This window comes from Gobio gobio, assembly GCF_949357685.1.
Source record: "Gobio gobio genome assembly, chromosome: 25".
In the NCBI taxonomy this organism is placed as follows: Eukaryota; Metazoa; Chordata; class Actinopteri; order Cypriniformes; family Gobionidae; genus Gobio; species Gobio gobio.
Window position 1 is genome coordinate 5827623 of NC_137121.1, and position 9334 is coordinate 5836956.

A 9334-nucleotide genomic window follows, 5' to 3' on the forward strand; every position below is an offset into this window, starting at 1 on the left:
TAAAGTATAATACGTATTATATATTATATTATTATTATTATATACTGCACACATGATAATGGTTTTATTTTATTATAGTACCGATCAGGCATATCATTATGACCACTGACAGGTGAAGTGAATAACACTGCTGATCTCTTCATCACCTGTTAGTGGGCGGGATATATTAGGCAGCAAGTGAACATTTTGTCCTCAAAGTCGATGGGTTAGAAGCAGGAAAAACAGGAGCACAACAACGAGTTTGAGGCGTTGACTTGGCCTCCAAATTCCCCAGATCTCAATCCAATCGAGCATCTGTGGGATGTGCTGAACAAACAAGTCTGATCCATGGAGGCTCCACCTCACAACTTACAGGACTTAAAGGATCTGCTGCTAACATCTTGGTGCCAGATACCACAGCACACGTTCAAGGGTCTTGTGGAGTCCATGCCTCGACGGGTCAGCAAAAGGGGGACTAACACAATATTAGGTCATAAATGTTATGCCTGATCGTTGTACTAATTATATATTATAAAATAAAGCAATTTGAGCTCTAACTTTTAAAATAAAGTGTTATACTAATTCTACATTATGCTATTATTATTAGCTGAGTGTGTATACACACATAATCAATAAATATTACAGTAGCCTAACAGTACATCTTCTGATCTACTGCCTTTAAGTGCAACTAATCAAAGTTTGTTGTAGAGCAATTAAACCTGCTGTCAATAGAGGCAATTACAAGTAAAGCATTTTTTCCCCAACTTCTAAATATATATTGTGAACCCCAGAGACACAAACTCATTTAACTGATATGGATTTTGGATGTGTGGATGGCAATGCAGCAGTTTATAAAATAAACGAGAACACAGTCAGCAAATACTAACACTATTACCTCAGTTTATTTTAGAGGAGTTCGCAGTGCTGGGTCTGTTCATCAGCATTTATTTACCATGGCTATTTAGACGCATAGAAATGACATATTTTAGCGCATTTTACCATGGTAATACAATGTTGTTTGTAGCATAAACATGTATGAGTTGTCATGTTGGTCAGCAGGTGGCGCTATTTCCCCTCCTGTGACTGAATTAAAGATCAGAGCAGCTGATCGTGTTTAATTCAGCCTTATTTCTCTGGACATAAATCCATTTGGACTGGATTATTAGATTTATACAGCTAGTGCTCGACACATATGGAAAAAAATGTTGCAAAGTGATCAATAAAAATCTCATTGAGTGTTTTGTTGACAGTGTTGGTTTTGGGTTCGTTGAAAATTAAGAAGTATTCATTCATAACGTATAAACATGGTTTTAAAAAAAAGTTATACTTTCGTACAACGTCAGGCGTTGGCCTACTGAGATGGTAACCATAGGAACACCCGCTCACCGCGAGCGCTTTCCGTTAGGACGGGACATCAACAAAACATAGGTATTGTCAATATTTATCGATTTATTGTAGATTTACATATCACAAGTGACATATATTAAAAGTATAGCGTTAAAAACGTTTGTGTTTTCAACAACAGGAGTCAACATGAAGCCAAGATGAACTCATAAGGTGGATATCCTCAACAGATTGAGTGCCATAAATTACCAACAAAATTTCCTTTAAGACCCCTCAGAAAACTGTGTATAACTACTAAACCTAGAGTTAGATTAAAACTTTATGTCAATGGATCCCTTAGAAATGAATTTGAGGGGCACATTGGAAGAGCCAGGATATTTAATAAACTCTGATTGTGTTTGGCTGAAAGAAGAAAGTCATGTACACCTAAGATGGCTTGAGAGTAAGTAAATGATTGGATAATTTTCATTTTTGGGTGAACTAACCCTTTAAATGAATGTAAACAGTTGAGGAATAAAACTCATGAGTAATTGTGCGTTCAAGTCCTCCTGGGATGTTCGTATTTACGAGGTTGTGTTTACAACATCAACGTCTCTTTGGTCGGAGCAAGATGGCGGTACCTTCTTTTAATAAATTTAACTCTTATATAAAATGAAGAACAAAGAATGCCATCAGGTGAGTTTGAATCTTTTAAGTTTTTAATTAATCTATATAGCCACTGTAAACTGTATCGTTATACACTCACCTAAAGGATTATTAGGAACACATACCAATACTGTGTTTGACCTCCTTTCGCCTTCAGAACTGCCTTAATTCTACGTGGCATTGATTCAACAAGGTGCTGAAAGCATTCTTTAGAAATGTTGGCCCATATTGATAGGAGAGCATCTTGCAGTTGATGGAGATTTGTGGGATGCACATCCAGGGCACGAAGCTCCCGTTCCACCACATTGAGATCTGGTGACTGTGTGGGCCATTTTAGTACTGGAACTCATTGTCATGTTCTAGAAACCAATTTGAAATGATTGAAGCTTTGTGACGGTGCATTATCCTGCTGGAAGTAGCCATCAGAGGATGGGGACATGGTGGTCATAAAGGGATGGACATGGTCAGAAACAATGCTCAGGTAGGCCGTGGCATTTAAACGATGCCCAATTGGCACTAAGGGGCCTAAAGTGTGCCAAGAAAACATCCCCCACACCATTACACCACCACCACCAGCCTGCACAGTGGTAACAAGGCATGATGGATCCATGTTCTCATTCTGTTTACGCCAAATTCTGACTCTACCATCTGAATGTCTCAACAGAAATCCAGACTCATCAGACCAGGCAACATTTTTCCAGTCTTCAACTGTCCAATTTTGGTGAGCTTGTGCAAATTGTCGCCTCTTTTTCCTATTTGTAGTGGAGATGAGTGGTGCCCGGTGGGGTCTTCTGCTGTTGTAGCTCATCCGCCTCAAGGTTGTGTGTGTTGTGGCTTCACAAATGCTTTGCTGCATACCTCGGTTGTAACGAGTGGTTATTTCAGTCAAAGTTGCTCTTCTATCAGCTTGAATCAGTCGGCCCATTCTCCTCTGACCTCTAGCATCAACAAGGCATTTTCTCCCACAGGACTGCCGCATACTGGATGTTTTTCCCTTTTCACACCATTCTTTGTAAACCCTAGAAATGGTTGTGCGTGAAAATCCCAGTAACTGAGCAGATTGTGAAATACTCAGACCGGCCCGTCTGGCACCAACAACCATGCCACGCTCAAAATTGCTTAAATCCCCTTTCTTTCCCATTCTGACATTCAGTTTGGAGTTCAGGAGATTGTCTTGACCAGGACCACACCCCTAAATGCATTGAAGCAACTGCCATGTGATTGGTTGATTAGATAATTGCATTAATGAGAAATTGAACAGGTGTTCCTAATAATCCTTTAGGTGAGTGTATATTAGGCTAATTGTTATATTACAATGCTAGCTTACTTTGTTGTAAATGACAAAGCCTGACAGTGTCACTGCTAAATACCCGTTATATTCAACTACAGACGTTGCATCCATTGATTCCTCCATGTTTCTCACTGACACGCCCCCAACTCGTACAGATCGGGGCTTAAAGAAAATCCCGAACTTCCCACTGGTATTTACGACTTTGTGGTGGTTTTCATGTGCGTAAATCATTCAACTCATAACTACGATCTTTACGACATGACTTGAACGCACCATAACAGTGTATTGGAATCAAGCGGCTCCTCCCCCAGTTTCTCTTGAAGCCAATACGGAAGTGACTTAAACTGCAGGTCATGGACTGGCCACTAGAGACAGACTCCAGAAGGAGCAGAATCTCATTGAGCTCATGTTAAAATGCCCAACTTTACAGCAGAAGAACACATGTTTACAGTCTGGGGCAAATTGTGCTTTTGGTCAATACGGCTAATTTTGCCCTTCATGACGACTGTGAGGGGGTGAATTATTATATAACTCATTCGTTTACATTAAATAAAGCCTTAAAGTTCTGCATAATTAAGGGCGTGGCCACTTTGAGTGACAGGTGGATTGCCGTTTGTCTGCTGTCTGTTAGTCATCACATCACCTCAGCTCCGCCCACGTCCCGCCTCTTTGCCCATTTTTGGTTATCTCGGAGTGATGCGCTGCCAAGATGGCGACGGCCAACTCGACCCTTTACGCTTCAAAACGGCTCTTCAGAATCCTATGGGTGACGTCATGGACACTACATCCATATTTTTTTACAGTCTATGATTGGAACCGTGCATTAGCTCTTAAAGTGACAGCAGCCTGATAAATCTGCTGCCGTCTGTTTTTGATCAAACAAGAAAAGACAAAGAATAATCATCAACCTTATTTATATAGCGCTTTTAACAATACAGATTGTTTCAAAGCAGCTTTACAGTGTTAAATAAAATAATGCAACAATTTTATTCAGCCATATAGCCAGGGGCGGACTGGCCATCTGGCGTACCGGGCGTTTTCCCGGTGGGCCGCTGGACAATGTGGGCCGGCCCGTTGCTACGTAAATATATATGAAGAATAAATTATAGTAAAACTACGTAGCCTATATCCTTCCATCAGCCCAGACGAATGGCCCGCGCAGCCCACTTGAGGCAAAACTCTAATCTATAACCTGCTCAGTCCCAGTGCCTCAGTGGTGTAAAAGCGCTCGTCAATGTCAAAATGTTTGCGATATCCAATCAAATTGAAGGAGGCGGGATTTACTGTGCACAGCAGCCGAGCAGCGCGGGCGGCACTTGAATGCGAGCCGAGGTTAGAGCTGAATATGAGTCAATGGGCTACAGCAATATTTCCCGTCTGTTAACGATTTAAAAAATGTTAAACGACAGACATTAATTTCCAGGGATGTAAAATACTGCTGACCTTTTAGAATTAATCAGATTGTAGGCTAATGCCTTTTACGTTATTCGTCACAGAATGCACAAAGAAACATTAGCGTAGGTGTCGCAGTTTTCAGCATATCAGAGGGAATGATTGTCTTTCTGTTTCCAGGCTTTCTTCAGTAATTTCACAATCATTTTCAAATGATTCATAATACTCAAAATATATTTCTGAAACACAGGCTAATGTGGCGTTCACACCGGACGCGATTGACGCGAATAAATCGCGCTGATCGCGCGAAGGTGGACGCTTGAACATTTTGAGTTTACTCGCTTCATTCGCGCGTGACATTCACTGCACAACAGACGCGAATTTGCGTCATGGGAGGGTTAGCCTACACATCATGCTAAAACTGGCAACTTTCATATTCAAGTAGCCTATGGAAAGTGTCATATTTGAAAATACATACGTATTTAATTTGCTAGTTAGTTCACGTGAATTATTTAATACACTGGTAATCAAAAGTTTGAAATAATTAAGAATTTTTAAAATGTTTTTGAAAGAAGAAAGCTGAATTTATTTGATCAAAAATACAGTAAAACCACAAATATTAAGAAATATTAATACAATTTCCAATAGGCCTAGTTTTAGGCCTACATTTTATTTAAATAAATTACAATAAAATGTAATTTATTTCTGTAAAAGCTGACTTTTCAGCATCATTACTTCAGTGTCACATGATCCTTCAGGAATCATTTTAATATGCTGTATTTTTTCATATAATTTTTAAACTCTTTTCCACTATTTGAGCTCTATTACATAAAATTACAGATGTCTAGATACTATAACCACTAGAAAGGCACCCTAAAACAGTCCACATTCTGCACAAGTCCTCTAGACCATAGCATTGTATATGGTCTGATTTTATGGTAGGTATTGAACTTAATGATATTAAACGACAGTGTATGGAAAAGAGAAATCAAAATTTGTATAAAAAAAAAAAAACTATTTGCCATGTGCAGCAGGAAAGACAAATTATAACCTGAAGAAGTATGCCAGTCATTCAGTATGATAAGCATTTCAATAAAACAATTAGTATAATTCATATTTTTGTATAAATAGCTTCGGTGTTTAAAATTGCCCTGTGTATAATGAGCTGGTGGGTTTATGGTGAGGTGTGTTGCAGACTGGGTGTGATGGGCCGCTTTGTGCCAGAAAGTCCAGGGCCACTTTTTTGCCCCAGTCCACCCCTGCATATAGCCATTCTGGAGAAAACGGTGATGTCATCAGTTCATTTCAATTATCATACAGTGACAGTGTGGGCTTTAGATCAATAATTAGATCAGTAATTTAGTTTATATGGTTAATTTAGTTTAATAATTAGATTTATTTGGATATTTAGTTGAAAAATCTAGTGTCCCCAACTGAGCACGCCAAGCCAGAGGCAACAGTGGCAAGGAAACCACTGCTCTTGACTGAATAACATTGGTAACTAATAAGGATTCATCTGTTTCATGGCCGGTAAATTTTCTTTAGTCCCTGGCCATTGGCACTTTTAGGCCCTTACTAGGCCCATACAAAGTCACAAGATGAACTTCAACATTTCTCATCAAACTATACTTTTCTCTTGTCACCTAATGACTCATTTCTATTTTTACTTCTCATAAGGAACTTTAGTTGAAACATCAGACACAAGTTTGATACATCAATTAACCATTAATCCTCTTAAAACCGGGGATGCCAGTGCAGAGCACAAAGTGTGTGAACTTCAAGTTCCCAGAGCTTAGAAGAAGATCTTGTATTTTGCAGCATAAGTGTTTTTTTCTCTCTCTCTCTCAAAGTCGCCTCTTTGATCTTTGTGATATGCCTGCTTTCCTGAAATATTCCTCGCTAATAGTTTCGTTTCAACACGTTTGTCTCTTAGGGTGGGAGATGTCGTAGGATGCCTTTGATACGGGTCTGATGGGGGAACGAGTGAGGATTTCCTCGCAATTTAACTAACGGCTGATTAAAGTTATATCAAAGAGGCTGGACGAGGCCTGGCCAAACGATTACAAGCAAATCTGCAGGAGGAAATGGACGGCTTATTCCATTTCATACAGGAGTTATGTTAGAACAGAATCAGAGATAAAAACGAACTTTTTCACACACACACACACACACACACACACACACACACACACACACACACACACACACACACACACACACACACACACACACACACACAAACGATGCCATCTCAGCATGGAGGTATTAATAATTCATCATCGGCCTCCAGCGTTTGCCCCTGATTACGAACACTGGACCTGCTCAAACGGCCATTAATCTGGCTATAATGATCACAGAGATGCTGTAAATTGCTGTTCGGTGGTTTCAAACAAACAAAATAAACGGTTTATTCGAGTGTAATTTCAGCCAGAAATGAAAGTTATTTCATGTTCATCCATTTAAATAAGAAGAATATACTTTTGTCATGTTGAAAAGCAGAGTAAACATTTCTCCTAACATCTCCTTTTGTTCCCCACAGGAAGAAAAAAAAAAAAAACAACAGAAAATGAGACATCATAAGGATGAATTTAATTTTGAGGTAACTGCTTTAATCTGTAAGAGTAAGAGTGTGTGTTAATATACCGTAGCTCTCAATTATCCAAACGTTGTCCACTGTTCTTCTTTTTTGTCTAGTGAAAGAAAGCCTCTCTGGAATCATTAGTGACTGCGGCTCCGGCGCCCTCTGCCCGTCTCCTCCTGATCTGTGTGTTAATTATACATCTCAGCTTGATGGGAACCCGGGCTTGTTGCAGCTGTAATGAAGGCAAGGATAGCAGCACCTTTATATGGATGGTGTGCGAGTGAGAGAGGCGGTGATGAGACGATGTGGAATGTGTGATACATTAAAATCTAACGTGTGACAAATTGCAAATCATGAGGTGAGAAGAAAGTGTGAAACATGCCAACAAGTCACTGTTCGATGTCAACACAGTACAGTGATCATACCTTGTTTTTACATGTATTTCCTGCCTTTTTTATTATACACACACACACATATATATATACACATACAGTATATAAAGGCAGGATATGTATGTACAAAAATTGGGTTATTTCAACCCAAGTGCTGGGTAAATATTGGACAGAACACATTTTGGGTTAATTTTACCCTGCAATTTGGGTTGTTTAGCTTAGATTATAAATGTTTTACTATAATAATAGCTTATTATTTTACATCATACATTAATTAATGTTTATGGATCAACTTAAATCATTTTTTTTTTTTTAAATCATACTATTTTACGCAAGGCATCAGTCATTTCCATCACGCAAAAAGATTGATGGCACACTCGTTTAGGTTACTCACATCGCGGCCCTGAATGTTGCTTTGCGTAAAATTAAATGATATACAGAACAATAACCAATTTATTGATAAAATAAAATGTACACAAACCTGTATTTTACCGAAGACATGCACCAATTTGACGCTGAACTGCTCTCTCCTGAAGAGGTTGCAAAAAGCCAACGATAAACTACTCAAACACTGAGTTGATACGTCTGACCCAGGATCTGGGTAACACAAAAACTACCCAAACACTGAGTTGTTACGTCTGACCCAGGATCTGTGTAACACAAAAACTACCCAAACACTGGATTGATACGTCTGACCCAGGATCTGGGTAACACAAAAACTACCCAAACACTGGATTGATACGTCTGACCCAGGATCTGGGTAACACAAAAACTACCCAAACACTGGATTGATACGTCTGACCCAGGATCTGGGTAACACAAAAACTACCCAAACACTGGATTGATACGTCTGACCCAGGATCTGGGTAACACAAAAACTACCCAAACACTGGGTTGATACGTCTGACCCAGGATCTGGGTAACACAAAAACTACCCAAACACTGGATTGATACGTCTGACCCAGGATCTGGGTAACACAAAAACTACCCAAACACTGGATTGATACGTCTGACCCAGGATCTGGGTAACACAAAAACTACCCAAACACTGGATTGATACGTCTGACCCAGGATCTGGGTAACACAAAAACTACCCAAACACTGGGTTGATACGTCTGACCCAGGATCTGGGTAACACAAAAACTACCCAAACACTGAGTTGTTACGTCTGACCCAGGATCTGTGTAACACAAAAACTACCCAAACACTGGGTTGTTACGTCTGACCCAGGATCTGGGTAACACAAAAACTACCCAAACACTGGATTGATACGTCTGACCCAGGATCTGGGTAACACAAAAACTACCCAAACACTGGGTTGTTGCGTCTGACAGGATCTGAGTAACACAAAAACTACCCAAACACTGGGTTGTTACGTCTGACCCAGGATCTGGGTAACACAAAAACTACCCAAACACTGGGTTGACACGTCTGACCCAGGATCTGGGTAACACAAAAACTACCCAAACACTGGGTTGACACGTCTGACCCAGGATCTGGGTAACACAAAAACTACCCAAACACTGGGTTGTTACGTCTGACCCAGGATCTGGGTAACACAAAAACTACCCAAACACTGGGTTGTTACGTCTGACCCAGGATCTGGGTAACACAAAAACTACCCAAACACTGGGTTGATACGTCTGACCCAGGATCTGGGTAACACAAAAACTACCCAAACACTGGGTTGTTACGTCTGACCCAGGATCT